Consider the following 22,498-nt stretch of genomic DNA (forward strand, 5'->3'; position numbering starts at 1 on the left):
GACGAAAGCATAAAATAACAGATTATGTGGGATACATATTCTTGGAGACAGACACCATTTTCCTTCTCTTAGAGGGTCACTGTCTCTTGGCAGCTTTAGTCATCGAGACTGTGCTCTTCAAACTATCCTCTTTAAGACATGTGTTTGTAAATGTTGTGGGCAGAGAAGGCCTCCAATGCAAAAGAAAAGAAGAGACACATGCACACCAGAACTGCTCACAACTGAGGTTTATTTAGTCAGGAGGCATTACAAAAATAACCATAAAGGAAACCAAACCCTGATCGTTGACTTGCATTGCAGATTGTAGTAAAGCGAAAACAAAAATGAATACTTAATTATTACATTAGTTATCTTCGCTACCTTCGCCATAGTTGTAGGATGTTTACAAATCGATGATTTGTGTGAATTGACTAGGCTTAAAATAAGATGATAGAAACACTTCATGTACCAGTTTAAGCTGCAATATGATGGAAGTAAATATTACAAAGAAAATCAAAAAAAGGAACTTCAAATTCAGTGCTGACAATGAACCTGCACATAAATATATCTGAATTATTGTATACTGCAGCACAATAATTATGTCAATGGAGCCTGCACCCTCAGTTCAGTAGTTGGAACCTTGAACACAAGTGTGTCTTTTGGGATTCTATGTTGAGCTTCATTCAGTACATGTATAAACCATTACAACCATAAACATTTGAAATAAGTGGATGCAGTGTCTTAGAACCGAGTATTGACTGCTCTGGTGATTTAAGCAGTACCAATTTTTCAAGGGATAAATCATTGTCAGACATCTGAACTGTCCCATTAGATCTGAAAGTGTGGCAGAATGCAGTGGGCCAATTCTTGTCATGAAAGTGGGTTGAGCCCTACAAATATGTCAGGTGCAGCAGCGATAACCTAAGGGCAGTCAGTGAATGAAATAATTTGATTTCTACAGGATTTCAGTCAGTGATATTTGGATTACAGATACCTAACTTACTATTCTCAATATGGTAATCTCCTGTGTTCTGGAGAAAACAGATATTGCTGCATCTTGACGCCCAATGGAAAGATAAGAGTTTGCCATTTGCAAGATGCAGACACAGCAAAAAACAGGAGCTGGTGTAGTACTCAACCTCAATGCCAGGCTTGGGGCAGCAGTGGTGGAAGCATTGTTGTCTGCAGACAGACACTAATAAACCCTTGGCAGGAAGTGACCTGTCTCAGTAAGACATTTCCTACAGATTTGAAAGAAGCAGCAGACCTAAACATTGACAATCACACTACAGCTTTGAGACTGCCTTTATGCAGGTTACACTCATTCCTTGGTGCCTCTGTGACATCCGGGGTCTGTCAGATTATGGCACTAGCTCTCCACTTTGAGGAAACATGATGACAGTGAGTATCAAGCCCAAATATGGCATTGATTGTGATTCTGGTGAGATTGAATGTATGGCCATCCCACTAAAGGAGGAACTCCCTTGATGGCTAGGAAGAAGGGATGGGTACAAAGCAACAGTCTCCTGACTAAGGTTGATTTTTGAAGCAATGTCTGGGTACAAGGCACCTATAAATGAAAGTGTCCCTCTCAGGCATCTCACTTTAAAGGAAAATACAGTCCCTATGCGCTAAGGTGAAGATAGTGCGGTTCCCACTGCGATCAAGCTACGGGAAGGCTCTGCACATCAATAGTGGTTTCTGTACCAGATTGACATCGGTATGTTCCAGTTTCGATACGAGTTGTACCGCCTTGGACGATTTTCAGCTCAACCGGCACTACGAATGTAACCTCCTTGCACATGAAACTGACAGTCACATTCGACCGTGGTGGAGCCTTCACCGGCATGCTCAACTCTGTCTTTTTCCTCATGGTGGATGACTCAGTCTGCCCTTTCTTCACTGTGAAGGTGTTGGACAGCTCTGTATTAATATCGACCACTCCTTTCAGGGTAAATGAGGTACCCACCGTGAGTGTTGTCGAATTGCTGAATTCAAAGCTATGGGAGACAAATTTTTCAAACTCTTTGGAAGAAGTAGCAGTGAACTGCTGCTCAACGCTTGATTGGTTTTTGTAATGATACTGATCTATCTGAACATTCCTTTCACTCTCTACCCTTTTCTTGTCCCACAGAATCGTGGCTGTCACAGAGGACGTTCCAGCGCGCAGAGGATACACATGGGAGACTTGATCATTGAAACCAATAGTGCAGTAATTTGCCAAATATTCACCAGCCCTGGCTACAATGCACCTTCCACCTCTATTTATATGCTCGTACAGAGCCCAGGCTCCTCTCTGGACTCTGTGGGAGGATATATTATCATGCATGCCTCCAAACGCGAGATTGGACTCCGCAGTCAGCACTACCGCCTTACCCCCTCCATTGATATGCTCATAGACTGTGATCTGTGGATTGCTCAGGTCATCAGTGATCAGCATAAGAGAGGTTGCCCCATCATTCATGCTAACCTGTGCATATTCTCCCTCCTCTAGGGGTACAGCTTGTCCCTTATAGTGCAGATGCTCATACAGGACCCAGGGCTGGCCGACGATCTTCACCGATGAGATGCAGTCATTGAAGTTTTCATTTACCAGATTTGGAACATCTGAAGTAAATGTCTTATACATTCCTTTGAAGTTAGCATGTTCATAGACAGTGATTGTGTTCATGGTCGTAAGCTTCAGAATTTGAAACGTGTGCTCTTCTTTGACCCTGTAACGAGGAACAAAAGAAACACAGTAGAGAAAGATCAAGTAAGATTTTGCGCAAATTCACAGCACTGATTCTTCTCCATGCAAAGAAAATATTTTATCACCAAAATTGTTACATTCTGAGCCTGTGTTTTGAAAATGGCTTTCCAAACTAAGAGCTGTGTTTACCAATAATTTAGAGGTACCACAGATAAAGCAGTTTGCTCCGGCATATTTTTAGGGTTTATCACCATCGATGCTCATGACCAGCTGAGCTCGTCATGAGGCACGGCGCTCCGGTGCTCATGACGAGTTCAGTTCGTCATGAGCAGTTGGAAAGCTCACTCATGGGGATCATTCCCCTGCTGTGCTAAGCGTTCCATGGGAACGGGTGCACCTGTGACGAGCTGAGCTCGTCATGAGCACCGGAGCGCCGTGCCTCATGACGAGCTGAGCTCGCCATGAGCATGCGGGTGCTGTATACGCCCCCCGCCCCCCAGCACAGCGGGAGAATTACCCCCCGCAGTGAAGGGGTTATTAATCTTGTAGCTATCTCATACATAATGGTGTGAGTAAATCACCTGATGAACCAGAAACATTGTCCTGTTCCACTTTAACAGCAAAGATGTTGACTCTTACTCATGATAGAAACAGAGTAGAGGTCAATATCAATTCCCTCTGCAGTAAATCTACTTATACAAGTTACACAAAAGAAAATCATTTTAAATAAAATTGCTCTATGTTTCTCTTTTTCCTCACTTAACACAGCATTAACTGTGAACTAACTGTGTAGAACAAATGTAGGAAGTGGTTCACTATTCAAGAAAAGTATGCGAGATGGTAAGTGGACACATTTTCCACTTTGAAAAACTAGTAAATCAATCTTGGGTTGGCAAAGAATATTTGCAAATAAATGTAATTATATTAGTAGACAGACCAAAGGCACATGCAGAGTAGAATCTAGCCCAATCAATCAATCAATCAATCAGCGAATCTGTATAGCGCGCTACTCACCCGCTAGGGTCTCAAGGCGCTGGGGGGAGGGGGAGTCGCTACTGCTCGAACAGCCAGGTCTTGAGTTGTTTCCTGAAGGAGAGATGGTTCTGGGTCAGCCGTAGGTGGGTGGGGAGGGAGTTCCATGTCTTGGCCGCCAGGTAGGAGAAGGATCTTCCTCCGGCGGAGGTTCTACGAATTCGTGGGACGGTGGCGAGGGCGAGGCTGGCGGATCGGAGCTGGCGGGTGGGTGTGTAGAATGTGAGGCGGCTGTTGAGGTATTTGGGGCCCATGTCGTGGAGAGCCTTGTGTGCGTGGGTGAGGAGTCTGAACGTAATCCTCTTGCTGACAAGGAGCCAGTGCAGATCTTTCAGATGGGCAGAGATGTGGCCGTGACGGGGGGTGTCGAGGATGAGTCGTGCAGAAGGGTTCTGTATCCGTTGGAGTCTTTTCTGGAGTTTGGCTGTGGTACCAGCGTAGAGGGTGTCCCCGTAGTCCAGTCGGATGGTGATGAGGGCCTGGATGGCCATCTTCCTGGTTTCGGTGGGGATCCACCGGAAGATCTTTCGGAGCATGCGCAGGGTGTTGAAACAGGATGACGAGACGGCGTTGACTTGCTTGGTCATCGTGAGGGAGGAGTCCAGGATGAAGCCCAGGTTGCGTACCTGGTCCGTTGGCTTGGGGGCGGTGCCAAGGGCAGGGGGCCACCAGGAGTGTCCCAGGTGGAGGGGGACGGTCCCAGGATGAGGACTTCCGTCTTGTCTGAGTTCAGTTTCAGACGGCTGAGCGTCATCCATTCCGCGACGTCTTTCATTCCTTCCTGGAGGCTGGCTCTGGCGGGGTCGTTGGTGAGGGAGAGGATTAGCTGGGTGTCGTCAGCGTAGGAAATGATGTTTAGGTTGTGTTGGCGTGCGATGGCTGCGAGGGGACTCATGTAGACGTTGAAGAGGGTGGGGCTGAGCGAGGATCCTTGCAGAACGCCACAGATGACTTCGGTGGCCGTGGATCGGAACGGGGGGGCAGACTCTCTGGGTTCTTCCGGCGAGGAACGAGATGATCCACTCCAAGGCCGTTCCTTGTATTCCGGTGTTGCTGAGGTGCTGTATCAGGGTGCGATGGCATATGGTGTCTAAGGCTGCTGAGAGGTCCAGGAGGATGCGGGCAGCTGTTTCCCCATTGTCGAGCAGGGACCTGATGTCGTCGGTGGCTGCGATGAGGGCGGTCTCGGTGCTGTGGTTTGCTCGGTAACCGGACTGCGAGGGATCGAGGGATCAGTTTGTCTCGAGAAAGGCGGAGAGTTGTTTGTTGATGGTCTTCTCAATGACTTTGGCAGGAAAAGGGAGGAGCGAGATGGGGTGGAAGTTCTTGAGGTCCGTGGAGTCCGCGGTGGGTTTCTTTAGGAGGGCGCTGAGCTCGGCATGTTTCCAGCTCTCCGGGAAGGTGGCGGATGCGAAGGAGCTGTTAATGATGTCTCGGAGTTGGGGTGCGATGATGGAGTCGGCTTTGTTGAAGACCTGGTGTGGACAGGGGTCGGTTGGGGAGCCGGAGTGGATGGTTTTCATCGTGCGGGTGGTGTCTTCGGTGCTGACCGGGGTCCAGGTGCAGAGGGTGGTGGTGGGGGGCGCTGGTACGGAGGTTGGGTGCGTGGTCTGTGCGCCGAAGCTGTTGTGTATGTCGGCGATCTTGCGGTGAAAGAACGAGGTGAGTGAGTCGCAGAGGTCTTGCGGGGTGTGATGTCGTTGTTGCAGGCACAGGGGTTGGATAGCTCTTTAACGATGCTGAAGAGTTCCTTGCTGATGTGGGTGTTGTTGTCCAGTCGTTCTTTGAATGTTGTCCTTTTGGTGGTGCGGATCAGCTGGTGGTGTTTGCGGGTGGCGTTCTTGAGGGCTGTCATGTTTTCTGTTGTCTGGTCGTGGCGCCAGCCTTTCTCGAGGGTGCGGCAGGTCTTCTTGGAGTTTTTGAGGTCGTTGGTGAACCATGAGACTTTTTTGCTGCCGGGTCTGCTGGGGGGGGGGGTTCTTCAGTGGTGCGAGTTCATCAGCGCAGTTGGTCAGCCACTGTGTGAGGTTGCGGGCTGCTTCGTTGGGGTCCGTCATGTTGGTGGGAGGGTCCAGGCTGAGGGAGGTGGGGAGGTGGTGAGTTGGTTGGCGGTGATCTTGCTCCAGCTTCTGTGGGGAATCTGTTGTGGCTGGTGGTGGGTTGTGGTTCTCCTGAAGTTGAAGTGGACGCAGCTGTGATCTGTCCAGTGTAGTCCGGTGGAGTGGCTGAAGGAGATGTGCTTGCTAGAGGAGAAGATGGGGTCTGGCGTGTGGCCGGCGTAGTGGGTGGGGGTGTTCACGAGTTGCTTGAGTCCGAGGTTGTCCAGCAGGGTGGTGGTGTTGCTGTCATTGTTGTTCTCCATGTGGAAGTTGAGGTCCCAAGCAAAGGCAAAACCTGATTCAGGTATTTTAGTCACATTTTACCTGATGTTCTGTCTAAGGAAAACTGTGTTTTCAAAACTGGAGAGATTCCACTAATTTCCCATAGGATGTGTCCGATCAGATGTCACTCTTGCTGTATCACTGTGCCATGCTTCTCCTAATTTAATCACGACTGACTGTCTCCTAATATGTTTTTCTGCTCAGGAGTCTTGTGACCTGCTTTTCTGTCATTTGCCCAATTGATTTTGATGTTGTGTTCCTATGCAGAGTACTTGACTCTGTATGGATGAAGTTTAACCCCAAGTTTACCTTACACAAAGAGAGAATACTATTCCCTCTTCCAGGCCCTCGAAGAACTGTAGCCAATGGCAACCAAATATTTCATTGGGTTTCAGAATGTTCTGTCTGTAACTTAATTTGAAGGATGACCTTGAGGAACAAAGACACCTGGAACAATATCTCGCATACTCCCATACTATTGCCATTTCTGTTATGCTAGTGTGCCTTATGGGATGATTGTAGTTAGTGTTATTGCACAGCTATAATACATTGGCTTTAACAATTGCTTTTTACCATTAGTGGATTACACTTATGCTCTTCCTGGATGCAGGAAGCTTAACCTATCACTTGGTTGCACATACACTACAACTGGGTGGATCTCACAGATGCTAATTGGTGGCTTGGAGGAGCTGCACCTTTCAATGGGTTGCACTGAAACTGCACCTGGCTGGTATCCAATAACACTTAATAACTAGGGGATTTGGAGATCTGTGCCTTCTAGTTTGTTTGTGTCTGAGGGTCTGATTACAAGTGTGGTGGTCCTAGAGTGGGCTGCCACACCACCGCCCCGCTCTAGGACCGCCTGCCTGCTGGATGATTCGTTTTTTCGTGGCCTGGCAGGGGCATGGCGGTACTTTTCGAAGGCACCTATGTATGCCTTTGAAAAGGTACTGCCACAGGACCGCCGCAGCATGTTACGGCACGTCATGGACTGTGAAGTCCATGCCGTGCTAGAACCGGGGGTGCTTGCATACAGGGAGGCCCATGCATGGGGCACGGGAAGCCCTGTAGGACCCCCTTTGTTTAATGACTGCCAATAGTATGGAGGAAGAACCTCAGTGGCACTGCTGGCCGTCCTGAAATGTGTAATATGCATGGCAGTGCCGCAGCAGCACCGCTCACATATTATGAGCCCCCAATGGCCAGGGGCCCACCAGGGATCATGGTTCCCTGGCAGTTGTGACAGTGCTATGACAGTCCGACTGCCAAAGTTGTAATACAGCGGTTGACCCGCTGATGTGGTGGTGGTTGAAAACCAACACCATGCCCCAGGGAGTCTAGTGGTCCTCGGACTGCCAGACTCATATTAAGGCCCTAAGTCTCCCGTTCCATATAGACTATTGTTAGTTCGCAGTTTGGGAAAATTGCTCCTTTTGAGCGTTGCACCTGCACCACTACTAGATCACCTCATCAGCGATGATTAGCTAGTGATTTAGGGAACCTTACCTGGACCTTCTAATCTGCCTTGCCACTCTGCAGGTAATCAGCTCAAATTTTCAAAATGTTGCTGCCTGGGATTTCATTTTTCATAGTGGTAATTTCCTTACAACCATGCTTCTTCTTGTAATGTTCCCTCCTCTCAATCTGTTCTACATCTTCACGTAATGCTTTGCACCATCCCTTTCTGGCAACAGGTTAACTCTCCTTTACCCCAACCCTCCTTACCTTGCAAGTAACCCTCTTCCCTCATTACTACTCCCTGGATCTCCCCACTCCTCTCACACTCTCCTCTCTTCTCAACTGCCCAGTCCTTTTCTCCCCTTGACCAACTCAGGATCATTCTTCTAATGCACTTGCCTCCTCTCGCAAAACGTTTTCTCCCACACTCTCTGTAGTATGTTGCTTTGTAACTTGCCTATAATATGATGCTCAGCATTGTGGTTGTAGTTTGGAATGTTAGTATTTAGAGTTTGTCCGTCATACTACACTCTCGACACACCTTCTTGCAACTTGCCTTACTCCTCCCTCAACCCTGCACCAGTCTAGAAACACTACCCAAAAGAAGCGGATTGTTCTCCACTTCACACCTCAAGTTCAGATTTTCTCTTCATCACTGAAAAATATTAGGCTGATTACATTTTTCCTGCCTTTCATAAGTTTTGCTCTGCAGTCACACAGTCCTCATGTGAAAGTGACCTTCTATGAAGCCAAGCAGAAAAGTTGTAGCCATCCTTAAGAAGTCCTTATCCACCTCCAGCTACTTAGAGTGTTCATCCAAAGAATGCAAAGCTTTACTCATCAATTGTCTACCTTCTCCAACCAGTGCTTTTTTATTTCTATTGAGTTACACACTGCCTCTGAACAATCCAGCCTTCTTTGGCACCATTGCAGATGTCACCACTTTTACATCCGGAAGTCTAGAATATCTGGGTTGACAAACAATACTGTACCCACATCAGATGATGGTTAGGAACTTAGCTTGGATAACATCCACCTTATCTTTAATGTTACTCACATACAGCTGTTAACATCCCAGCCAAAATCTTTGTTCCACTGGAACACATCACCATCATAGCACCTTAAGTGACAACCACAGCCTTCACTTTAAATGCAAATTGTGTTCTATGACTATCACTTCACACAAGCAGTGATTGGCTGAACCTCACCTCACTTCAGTCAGAGCCAATGAATTTGATGAACTTTGCTAAGCCTGGTTCACCTGAAGGAAATCCTCCTCTCTGCCTCTTCTGCCTTCCCTGTGAGAGTCTTTATCAAGAAACTCATCTGGCAGGATCTTCAGTGATCTCAAGGCCTACTACATTAAACTGACCAGTGCTTGACCAATCTCTAGTGTATTTTTCTTGGTAAGCTCATCAAAGCTTTTGTTGTCCCCTTTGAACCCATCTTATACTCCATCAGTGGACACCACTGTAAACAAATGGAGTGCTTCTTCTGGCTTCTCTTCGGTATTTAACATGGTGACCACACACCCTCCTTCATGCAGAGTCTGACCTCCAGATTATTGATATCATCCTAGACAGCATTCCTTCATACCTCACAAAAGGTACATCATCATCAACACATGAGCAATCTCAAATCTCAGTCATTGGAGCTCCACATTAGTGCATGTGGCAGAATCATCTTCTTCATGTCTCAGTGTTTTTCCCCATTGACCTTTATTTTTCCAATTAAAATTCAGTTATCGTCTCAGACAAGGATTCATTAGTTGTAAAAAGTTTACAATTAATGGACCATTATTTTTGTTAACAATATTTAGACATTGATATACATTTCAAGACATATATGTTTTTACTTATAATTTGACATACAACCCATCATTTGAATGTCACCAGCATAGTTTTTTAAACTGATTCTTAGGTTAAACAGTAGCTGGTGGAGAGTCGAAAAGTGGTTATTAAAGAGGGTTGGGCGCAGACATGATCCTGGAAGCACCAGTATTTGACCTTTACACGTTAACTTGATTCCTGTCCCACTCCAACTACAACCTTACATTCAGGGTGGAAAGACTTCAACCAATTTAGCAACACGACTACTGACACCCAGCAATCCTCACCAGTCTATCTGACATTATGAGATTGACAAGCAAGTCACAAATTTTCTTAAAAATCCAGCAATATTAAGGATGCGCTATCTCAGGAATCTACATTGTTTAAAATAGAAGAGTGGACATAAATGAAAGCAGTCCTTGTAAAAGCTTTGGAACCTGGAACATGGCTAGCATTCCTGCCGATGTATGTTAGCATGGTGACTGACCTATGGTGTCTGACCTGCACTATGAGGTGCTTTCAATGTAAGATTCTAAGGTTGTATAGTGGGTGTTGCAGTATTTAATAAACTAGGAAAGACGTGATTGAGGGCAGATCCTTCGAACTGACGACACCGATTCATAGGGCCCAATTCACAGAACTAACTAAAGGCAAAATCCTAAACTTACTACTTTTGGTATTCACAGAAGTTAGGATTTTGTCTTAAATTTGTCTTAAGACAAATTTAAGACAGACTTAAGTTAGAATTTTGTCTTAAGTCTGTCTTAAGTTTGTATTAAGACAAACTTAAGACAAAATCCTAACTTCTGTGAATACCAAAAGTAGTAAGTTTAGGACTTTGTCTTAAGTTCGTTCGGTGAATCGGGCCAGTAGCCTTTAACTTACACTGCAGTTCTGCCAGCTACATCTCAATAAACAAGCCCATCTGACAAACCTAGAGCATGGGGTACAGTCAGGAACCATGTCATCCTGGGTCATCTGGGTAAGGTAGTGCCAGGCATCCAGCCTAATGTACAGAAATGGCATCAGCAGTGTAGTTTTAGAGTGTAATCCATTTCTAATAGTGAGTTCATTAACAATGTGAATCTAAGCTTTGCCCCTGAAAGGCTGCCCACACATGAAACAAGAAGCAACAAATCATGCAACTGGAAAACAAACAAAATAACCATCCTTTGGCAATCAAATCATAAAATAAAAGAATTATTGCTGTACAACAACATTATCTCAGTCGAGATCTGGAAGATTCAACAACACTTTCTCTCAAGTCTCACCAGAGCTGGCTCAGCATGGAAGCCAGGGCCCTTTTAGTCCTCATCACTCCCTGAGTATTTGCTTCCTAATAGGGAACCTATGACACAAGGACCTAAAGCTATCACACTTACCTCTCCACAAGATGGTTTGCAAATGACTTAAGTGGCTTCCAGAGGACTCCTGGTGGCTCCTTCACTGGACAGCTGACAAAGATGGCTGGATCTATAAGGAGAAGAAAAACAATGTAAACTATTTAAAATGATAAGATAGTATATGGATGGCGCATATATTAAATCATCAGTCCTGTGGAAGAAGGCCTCAGGTCCTGCTGCCAGTTTTAGAATGTTCATGAGGGAATCAGAATGTTTTTCACTGCATTGAGACTAGTGTAAAGGGCATTAAATGCAATAGAAGAAACTATGTCACATTCATTTGGCCAAACAGTTCCAGAAAATGAGACATTGCAAATGTGTTTTGTTGTACAGAGAGTGCTCATGTCTTATGTCAAGATCAGTAGTGAACAGCAAAGTGATGGTGGGATGCTTGAATTAATTATAGCCACTTGTAATGTTCCTGGCTATATGCATTCCATCAGTTTATGCACAATATGCTACCTCAGTCTAGACCAACCCACATGCAAATCGGCCTTCATCCCACTCTACTAAGAACAGTTCAACCTGGACTGCCAAGCCATGTCCTCTCAAAATGAAAACAAAAGCAATTCAAGATCGGTTTCAACCTAGTTGGTTCTCTTCAGTGAGATACAGCTTGCTTCCAGTAGCACAGTGAGTTTGGGACACACGTTTGGGCATACTTTTGCAATTTGGGCCTGGTTATGAGAGGCAATGAATCATATGTGTGTAAATCAGTGTATAGAAAATGTGACATAAAGCAAAGGAGACAACAAGGTGTAGGATTTACATGTCTTCCATACAGATAAACACTTTTTAAAAGTGGTTGGTCTGGAGTGGAAAAAATCCAGGATTCAGAACATCACACAGAGGTTAAGCTTACTTTAATAACAACAATTTATTTCTACCCTAACAAAACCTTTTTTAGCAACATCAGGATAATGAAAGACTGGGAAAAAACATAACTTTCTAACCTGTACCAGGCAATTTGCATTCAACTCTTTGATGGCAGTTCACAGCTCAATGTGTTAGAATACGATTGTGACTTATGAACTGCACAGTAACAAAAGAACCTCTGTAACAAAAGCTTTAAACCATTGAGCTATGCACATAACATGCTCTTCCTTGATATGTAGGGTACATGTTTTTTGCAGCAGGCACAATAACCCTGTGTGCTACCTTAGATGCGTCCTCCCATCTCTCTCTAGCAGGTATGTTAATCACCAGAATCATCTTTACAGTTTCTATTGTTGCCTGACAATTGCTGGTTATAGAAGGAACTTTTCAGTGCATTAAAACCTCTGCGCTGCTGCAAAACCGGCCCTTACTAACAAAACCAGTTGCCTACCCTTTCAGTCTCCTGAGGAAATGCCTGATGCCCAGTATTGCCAGTTCAGCCTTGGATGAGTTCACAATCCCACAAGAGAAGCAAACAAACAGGAGCCTCGCACTGACCCAACTGTCCAGTTATACAATTATTTTTTTACCCCAAATTTCCCAAAAGTTACAGAATGGATTCACACCATAGCCTCTCTGTTCCTTCCAACACATCTCACATGATGAATTTATGGACCTGGTCAAGCAAGCAGGCCTGCCAGCAGCCCTTCTGACCCGTGTCCCCCACAAACCTTCTAGACAATTCTTTTAACAACCTCTGATGCCACTCCAGTAAGAAGAATCATCAATGATTCCTTAACTACCGAAATAATTCCAGAAAAACTCAAAAAGTCACACATACGCCCTTTACTGGAGAAAACAAACTTGAACTCGCTGAACCGTGACAACTATAGACCCATTACAAATGGACATTTCCTGGGCAAACTTATAGGAAGAGCAGCGTTCGCCCAAATGTCACAATTCATTGAAGAGAATGACATACTTTCAGACTTCCAAACAGGAATCCATCCGAGAAGAGGCATTGAATCTGACCTCCTTGCCATCTGGGATGACCTGAAGAATACAGTAGACTGCAGCGGGGTTGCTGCGCTACTCCTCTTGCACCTCTCGGCTGCCTTTGACACAGTTGACCATGACACTCTGAAACAAAGCCTCTATGAAGCCGGCATAGAGGGAACTGCTCTAGACTGGATCGCGTCCTACCGTCGAAACAGAATTAATGTCATCCATACCCCACCTTTCTCGTCCAAACCATACTCCACAAAAGCAGGGTCCCTTAAGGCTCTATCATGCCGCCCATTCTTTGCGACATCTACATGAAGTAATTACTGGTACTGATCAATACATTTCACCTCACGTGCTATAACTATGCAGATGACAAGCAAATACTCCTGCAACTGGAATGCCCCAAAGTCATTTGAAAATCCCCAATTTTCAGTTGTCTCAGAGCCGTGGATCAGTAGACGACTTGGAGACATCTCAAATTGAATGCTTTCAAAATGGAAATACTCACGTGTGACGATTGGAAACATTATGACCCGCTTGCTCCCTGGCCTGATGAACTGCGATCACTGCATAAAGTATCAAAGGAAGTAGAAAACCTCAGAATGCCCACGGACTCCCAGCTAGCAAGTTCAAGCTTTGTCACTATAAAAACGCTCCAACACATTTTTCCTCATTTGGGATTTCCACACAAGGTCCAAGCTACCATCTCCCTTGTTCTGTCCAAACTCGATTACGCCAATAGCCACTACCATGAATCACCTTTAACAACCATGAAAAGACTACAACAGAGTCAGAACGCGCCTGCCAGACTATTCTTGCATATCAAACCACAAGGCCACATCTGAACTGCCTTGAAGGCCCTGTGTTGGTCACCAGTTGCCAGAAGATCCACGTTCAAGCTGCTTTGTATCACCCACAAAGCAATACATGGAATGGGACCGCTCTTCATCATGAATAAAATCACCAAACACATTCAGCAAAGGAACCTCCGCTCTAAAGGGGCTTCTCGCATCAAAATCCCACCATATAAGAAAAAAACCATGGGTGGCACATCCTTCTCTGTTCAAGCAGCCAAACTATGAAACTCTTTTACCCCAACATAAGAACCACTGACAACCACCTTATCTTCAGAAAACGACTCAAGAATTAGCTCTTCCCCTCATAAGCACCATACGCAAATAGAAATTCACCTCCGCTATCCTTCTCACTCCAAATAACTGGCTAATATCCACCACTCAAATTACTTTCATATTTCACCATACTAATTCAACACTAATCCTTTATGGGTTTCCGGAGTAGCGTGCTACTTGCCCAAAACAAAACAAAAAGCACTTCAAAATCCCTTAAGGGTTAACAAGCGCTATTTAAAAACAAACCTTTTTTCTCTTCTATCCTTCTGCTATCCTTCCGAATCTAAATAACTGACTAACCCATCCACCACTTAACATTTCTTTCATGTATCACTATACTAATTCAACACTAATCCTCTATGGGTCCCAGAGTAGCGTGCTATCCGCTGAAAAGCATTTTGACGCCTTGTCAGGGGTAGTAAGCGCTATATAAATGCAATTACTATACAATACAATTACAATATCACTAAAAGCACAATCTAGATTCCAGACAAATTTGGTGTAATATTGTTCATCAGTTTTTGCTGCACCCGTTGTCTAAAGAAGCCTATGGGAAATGCATGGGGATTTTAACTTTTCAGACACCCCTTTTTTCTCAGCCCCTTTTACACAGATCACCCGAAACTTTCCAGGAAGGAGTTGAGGTGGGTGAACTATTATTAGTACAAATATTTCTTTTACATTATACACATTTTTTATTACAGCGAAAATGAATAAATGAGTATAAATGTTAAAAAAATGTAATGTAAAATGAAAAGATACCATTTATACATAATAAAACCATAAGAAATATAGACAATTCTACAGGAAAAAATAGAATAATTAACATAGACAATAAATAAAATATTAAAAATGTAAAACTCCCAAAACACTTTTACAAAAAATACTATAAACACTAAAATACATTAAAAAAACTGTAATATAAAATATTAAAAAGTAATGCTCTAAAATATAATTTTACAATATTATGAAATCTACTGAAATCTAAGAATATTAAATATGTTATTCCCACTATTTATGCAACAGAAGGGAAAGTGCTGGAATTAGGACGGGTTAGATTTACTACTTCTGCTCCAGTCCAGTCAATGCAACAGCAGAGAATGGATCGCACTTCGAAAGGGTTATATTTAGTATTCCTACTACAAACAATGCAACAGTAGGGAAAATGTTAAACTGCAAAGCAGTTAATTTCACTATTCCTACTGCAGTCTAAACAAAAGTAGGGAGAGTACTTCACTGCAAAAACATTACATATACAAGTAACACTATGAATGTAGAAAAAATATTAAATTCAATATAAAAATTACCAATTAAAATGAAAATACATATCTGCAAAACAAAAACAAAAAAACAATTAATGAATTTACATAATTACTATTCAATAAAATAATTGTCATTCAATGTTTTAATAATTTCCCACCATATAACCCTACATTCCTAGCAGCCTGCAACTAAAATGTAACAAAAAAATAAATAGTACATAATTTACATATTTAAACTCAATTAAATAATTAACAATGAATTACTAACTGTTGAATAATCATTACTTAGGGCCTGATAAAGAGTTTGACGCTCTCACAGTGGGCTGTCACACAGGTGCCCGCTGGGAGACTGCCAAAACCGTAGTCTGACCACCTGCCAGATTACCATTCGGATCCGGTGTGGGTGGTCCTGCTGAGGGGGTCCCATGGCTGGTCCTTTCTAAGGCTGAAAGCAGAGCCAAAGAAAGGAAGCGGCATGGGAGAGCCGTAGCATGTTCCTATGCAGGGAGAAATGAACCTTGTCATGCATTTCTCCATGTGCAGGAACTGGGGGTGCCACCATCTCTGAACTCATCATCTCACAACAGTTGTATCTCCTGATCCTTACTGAAACTTGGCTCAATGGCTTCTCTTCCTCAATGCTCGACATCTTAAACCCTCCTGATTATGACATTATTAGACGTGATAGACTGGTTAAAATGGGAAGGGGCATTGCCTGCATTCATCTCTCCAGCCTCAATGTCAAACAGGCTCCAAAGGTGCTGATGTCCTCCTGTGAGCACCTAGTCAGAGAAATCTGGACCAATGGCAAGATTGTCTGCGTGCTCCGCACGATATATCATCCACCTAGTAACAATCTGCTCTTCATAGAGCAAATTATGGAGTCCATTTCCTCATGCGCGAACCTTTACACTAGCCATATCTTCCTCTGGGATTTTAACCTTCACTGGAATGACACAAAGATCCCTCAATATGTTCTTTTAAGGCTTTCCTCTATGACCTCAACCTCATCCAGGCCTGCAATGGACCCACCCGCATTAAAGGCGCCACCCTGGACCTTATCATAGCTAGAGACAACATTATACTTCTTGATGACATTATACTGTGTGATTGGTCAGATCATCACCAAATCTCCTTTCACATTTTGGAAAAGGTCCTACTTAGACAAGGTCAACCTCTTAAAACCAAACAGCTGGTTCACAATCTAAGAGACATCAACATCAATAATCTAATTACCATTAGCAAGAATCTGCCTCAGCCTCCCCCGAAAATGTCTAACTTGGACGACCTTACGGATCACTACATAAATTCCATGTGTAATTGGCTCTATATCTCCCAAGCAACTCAAAAAGATTCTGATCAAACAATCCAAACCCTGGTTTAATGGATCCCTAAATGAGGAACTTCACAAACTTCGGCTTTCTGAGAGACTATGGAGAAAATCTCCCTTCCCTTCAAGCCTCGATCAGTTAAGGAGGTTGAGAAGCGCATAGAACAAACAGATTTGCTGTGCGCCATCAGATCACTTCAGGGTAGCTTGACAGCGCTAAAAACAGACCCATGAAACTGTTTGAAATCGTCAAACAACAAGCTACTCATAGTACAAACCATATCTCGGCACTCATGGCCTCCTGCCCTAGTGAGGAGGACTTCTAAGGTCATTTTTCCGAGAAGGCAAGGAAAATTGAACTTGAACTGCAATGTGCCAAACCAAACCGGCGGTCCTTGAGCTCCCCCGCATTTGGTGTACCTAAGGCAAGGATTGCATTTTCCCAAGCCATAGTCTGCTCTCCTAAATACAACGCTTCTTGGAATTCTTTTCTGCTCACGGATTATGCGAATATTGCACTTTCTCCGGCTTCTCTAAAACCCTCTAACCACTTCAGCGATCCTCTTCCCGCTAAGCTTCTCAAAGATCTCAATTCAACCATTCTTCCACTCTGGACCCGGATCGTTCAAGAATCTCTCTTACAGGGCATGATCCCTGACTGCCTCAAGATAGGGCAAGTCACTCCCCTCCCAAGAAACCGAATGCCCACTTAGCAGATCCCAATCATTTCCGTCCGGTCACCAACATCATGACGTTAGCAAAATTTCTCAAGAAATGCATCCACACACAGCACTACAACCACATTGAGAAATGTCAACTCCTTGACCTTTACCAGTCAGGTTTCAGAGCAGGGCATAGAACTGAAATGCAACTAACTCACATTGTTGATGACGCCTTGAGATCCCTTGATCAAAATGTCCGTGTCTTCTGATCCTTCTTGAGTTGTCCTCAGCATTTGACACTAATAAACAGGAAAACTTGATTGCTATTCTTCAACATAGGATGGTGCTATTGGGCCCTGTCTTAAATTGGTTTGCTTCTTTCTTGCATAACCGTACCCCAACAATCGATGGTAACCAATCACTTGCTGTCAGTACCCCAGTCACTATTAGAGTACCTCAAGCTTCTATACTGTCGCCCACCCTCTTTAACCTTTTCATGGAACCTCTTTCCAATATTTTGAACGGCTCTAGCATTCAATACCATATATATGCAGATGACACCCAAAAGTATTTGAGGATCTTCTCTCCTGATGACATAAAATCTCTAAATGATGCACTTCCGAAAACTCAACATTGGCTAACACATAATCAATCATCTGTCATTAAATACCCTCAAAACAGAATTCCTTCTGATTTCCCTTTCACAACCATTCTGCTCCTACCTAAGACTGGATCAAACAACTCTCTACACTCAACTGCACCCCTTATGTTGTTGACTCTGCTAGATCTTCAGGCATCACCCTGGACAAGTATCTAAATATGCAAGCTCACATTAGTGCTACTATTATGGGTGCCAATCATCAGCTCAACACCCTGAGGAAAATCAAGCCATTCTTACCTCCTGAGGACATCCAGTCAGCACTCCAATCCCTGGTTATCTCATGCTTGGAATATTGTTTGGTGATCCTAGATAGCCTTTATAAAGCTAAATTGGCTCTGCTTAGAGCCAGTCTTAACGCTTCGGCCAGACTCATCACTGGCTTCAGAAAACATGACCATATCACTCCAGACTTAATTCAGCTTAACTGGCTATCCCTTTGAAGCATGGATTTGTTTCATGTCTACCTAGCAAAAAAACTTGAGCTATCAGGCTCGAGTCAGAACTTAAGAAGCTCTAATACTCTACTTTTGAAACCACACAAATTCAATAAGAAAAGAACATACAATCGTGCTTTCTCTCGTCGTGCTCCAAGAATTTGGAACGCTCTTCCTCCCAAGATCAGATCCAACCCATCGATTACCTCATTTAAAAAACATGCCAAGTGGTTACTACTGAATGACCATCTACAGCAATAGCCCTTATGCCATTTTTAATCCACTTCCATCGGAAGCTTGACAGTCGTTTTACCTGTCGCTCAAAATTTGTTATGTTTCTCTGCACAGGTCCTTTTTGATGTACTGCCTGCTATAACTTTTTTTAGGTACTTCTGGTGTTCTATTTTGTACAGTAACCATGTTTTAAACCCTTTGCCATGTACCCTACTTTTTACAGTGCTCTGATACCCTTTTTGGGTCATTTTCCTGCTTTATAAAACTTTCAAATAAATAAATGGAGGTTGGACCGCCACCACGGTGGTAAACCTTGCCCTGAACCCTAAAAATACCCCTGTACCCCAAAACCAATACCTATCCCTAAACCCTAAAACTACCCCTGTACCCCATAACCCAAAACTATATCTGAACCCTAAAATACCCAAACACCCCAAAATATATACCTCAGTACCCCAAAACATATACCCCTATACTTACCTTATCCAAACATTAAAAAAAACATGCTTTTACCATTCATGCATTTGTATTCGTTATAAAAGCATATAAAATGTAATGACATGCGTTATAACCCCTTCCATGCTCATGACGAGCTGAGCTCGTCATGACCACACCCATTTCTATTAGGGCCCAGCACAGGAGAGGAATCTCTCAAACAGCGATGTGGTTAATGGCATTGCGAAGTCATGGTACTTTCGTAATGAAAGTATGCGGAGTGATGGTATGCAGAAAGAAAGTTGAGGAATAATGGGTGTTTACCCTCCCCCGGTAAGTACATTGGTGGCACGGCGGCCCACATCTCCAGCAACATACTCATATTTTTTCACCACCCATTTGAAAAATGCACAGGTCTCTCTCATTGATGGGCAGCACCGACATACACTTTTAGACACACCTCCCGCCACAAGTTCTAGAATTGCAAACTTTAGAGCTGGGGAGCTATTTTCGAATCTCTGCATCAGCTCAACATCCTGTGATTCCAGGCAAATCGCTTTGTCTCCCCGTGCCTACCACAAATTAATGTGTTCTTCTGTAAGGTAAATTGTGCTCATGCCATGTTGTCAAGTTCGCGCTATATAATATTGCAAGGAAAAATAAAGTAGGGAAACTCGAGTTCACACACTACTGAGCGCGCACTCTTAAGTGCATCAGCAGTGTACTGTGAATCGGAGCGTTTCACAGGCCTGTCACAGATAAAAAATGCTATCAAAACGAAATCCTACAAAACAATATACAACTGGCCGGCAGCAATTCATACCCGGACAACGTCGGGACGGGCTGCTAGTCATATAATAAAATAAAAGGCTTTACAAAATTCTAATTCACCTCCCACCCTCTCTTTCTACAAAACCAACCGCTAAAACTCTATAAATCACTATTGAACATTAAATAAAGCATAAATAAATAAAACATTCTAATTAACTTAAAATTGCAAGCTTGTTTTGAAAAAATAATACCATTCATATTAACAATAGCAGCACATAAATGTAGTATATCAATTAAACACATTCAAATAATTTTACAACTATATATTTCACCACTATATTATTGAAAACAACAATAAAAACATCAATATTATTAAAACGCTATTACGTTCCTCAAAAAAGATATTCTTGTCAATGATATTTGTGCATTGCAATATTTATATGTCAAGATATTTAGGGGCATGGTAAGAGCGTCAGGGCTTGCTTGAGGTGCTTACTTTTTTGATTGGACTGATTCTTCAGTGGCCAGATAGTTTTAAACTTTAAATGACAGAATGACTGCGTATAAAAAGTAAGTCTGGCATCAGTAAAAAGCCACTGAAACACAAAAGTGACAAAAAGTGATGATTATGGAGCTGGTCTCGTGATGGATATGGTGGCAATGAAGCACCTGGGAGCTGACAGTGCAGACACATAGCCCTCAACCTACACAGCTCTACAGTCAATTGCATTGCATTAGACAAGGTCCTGGGACAGAGGCTAGAACATAGGGTGAAGCCAGAAAGCAGCTCATTGGATGACATGGGTGTACAGCACTGCTAGGCTGCCCACACATGCAATACCGAGCAGCAAACCATGCCTCAGGCACACAAAAACAAATGTAACCATCCTGAGAAAATGTGGGATCGATGCAGTACATTGTGAGTCTTAGGGCCCTATTACTATCTCAGCGGGATTGGGAGCGACTGACAAGTAGTTGGGGTCTCACCCAACAAATTAAGATGTGACCACTGTGTAGGCGGTCGGAATCATGGCTTTTTCCATTGCAGCTTGTGCTGTGGCCCAAAAGGGGCGGCAGAACACGCTGCAATGTTAAAAAGCATGTTTTTAAACATCCATGCACTGTATGCCAGGCACCATATGGTGCACAGCACATGGGGTATGGATGTTTGGAGGGGTACCACAGGTGTCCCCCAGGCCTCATAGCGGAGGGCCACGGGTGACGAGGGCCCTGGTAGGGGCCCTCAATGTCCCTTTCCCAGAGCTTTTCCATGGCGGTAAGACCCCTATGGTAAAACTGTTGGAAAGGAACATCGTAATCCCTATGGCAATGCCTGCACTGACACCACCCCCACAGGGAATATAATCCGACTGGTGGCCCAACTGGCTCCTTGAGCCCATCAGAAGCATCTGTTGGTCCCTCGGACCGATGCTGTCTAACTGACCGCATCATAATGCCGCAGTCGGACCACTCTGCTGAATGTCGGTTGGACCGCCACTGACGGCCTGTCGGTGGCAGTCTGACTGCTATACTAATGAGGCCCTCTGTCGATCAACATGGAAGCCTTGTTCCTTTTATCCCTGCTCTTACCTGAGCGTTTGCTTCCTAATAAGAAATCTTTGGTGTAAAGTTTTTTGATTCAGTAATCTTTATTTCGGTTTAGAAAAAGCATAAAAGATACATAATACCATTCATACATTTTGAATAATAAAACACAATTAAAAATGAGACATTGCATTGGTGCCGCCTTAACTGGAGCAATTGCTTGTTATGACCTTTAGTTCAGTCCATAGGCCATGAAAATGTGTATACAAAACAATAAATAACACCTAATAATAAAAAGGGTAAAAATACATTATAAAAAGAGGCCACCCAGTACTAGATGATTTTGGGGAGCATTGTCCTGTTTGACATTGCTATTCTAGACTACAATCTAATTGATCATTGCTACTCACATTTTATATAAAAAAGAATTATATATGCTCTCACAACATGTATCACATGGTTAGTAAGTATGAGAATCAGTAACAGTCTGCGGCGAGAGGAGGGAGGCAATTTCTGAGTTTTCTTCATCATTTTTTAAAAGAATCCAGTGTCTACGCCACATTGAGAGTAGGAATCGAGAGACTCCAAATACAATGAGCTTAGAGGTATCAGAGGTATCAGATTTTGACACTCTGTATGCCTCCTGACAATGCACAAACCCCAGATTCCTACACAACTGTTGAGCCAACATTGCCTAGCAAGTTTGTATACTGGACAAAAAAATAAAATATGAAGCTCTGTCTTGGGGTCTACAGATGGGGCACCCTCGCGAGGCCGTGCTAGACCAACTTGCAGTAATCTGCTGTGAGATGGCCCGTCACCTGGTTCCCACAAATAACTGCCAATTTTTGTAATCGGTGAGTTTTCACCTGTTCCACACGTGAGGTTGCCAAGCATGCTACCACGGGGTCGCTCCAGAGACTAGGATTACCTATCCTGCTGCACTCTTCCTTAAGGTACGCAAACCAAGGGATCTTTTTCTCTTCACCCCGGAAGCCCAAAAGTTCTTTTATTTCTAACCGGTATGCTTCCAACTCTGGGGTCACCCATAGTCTTCGCCAGAAGGTTAGGGGTCTTAATGCAGCCTCATCTCTTATTGGCCTAATACCCAAATCGAGTCTCAGCGGAATTAAAGGGGTACTAGAGGGGAGACCCAGAGTCTGTCTTAAAAAGCTATTCTCAGCTTTGCTCAATTGGCTCCAAGAAAAGTGACCCCACAGTTCAGCCCCGTATATTGATGAGGCCCTGGCCTGCACCTTATAAATCTCTAGGATAGGGTCAGGAAGTTTAAAGGAAGAATCTCTCAGTAATTTTGCAATTCATCCCTTGGTCTGGGCTAATTTGAGCTTGGCTTTGGGAATTTGTGGCCCCCACTCCAT

The 22,498-nt window shown here is 43.7% G+C and overlaps 1 pseudogene across 1 annotated transcript; it reads right to left on the reverse strand.

Annotated features, from left to right (window-relative positions):
- Nucleotides 1-212: 212 nt before the first annotated feature.
- On the reverse strand, nucleotides 213-10,840 carry LOC147706492 (epidermal differentiation-specific protein pseudogene; annotated as a pseudogene). Its single transcript, XR_015297646.1, has 2 exons — nucleotides 10,754-10,840; nucleotides 213-2,693 (listed from the first exon to the last, which is right to left on the reverse strand). The product of XR_015297646.1 is annotated as an epidermal differentiation-specific protein pseudogene (transcript).
- Between the last annotated feature and the right edge of the window lie 11,658 nt (nucleotides 10,841-22,498).

This window comes from Lissotriton vulgaris, chromosome 7 (genome assembly GCF_964263255.1).
Source record: "Lissotriton vulgaris chromosome 7, aLisVul1.2, whole genome shotgun sequence".
NCBI lineage: Eukaryota > Metazoa > Chordata > Amphibia > Caudata > Salamandridae > Lissotriton > Lissotriton vulgaris.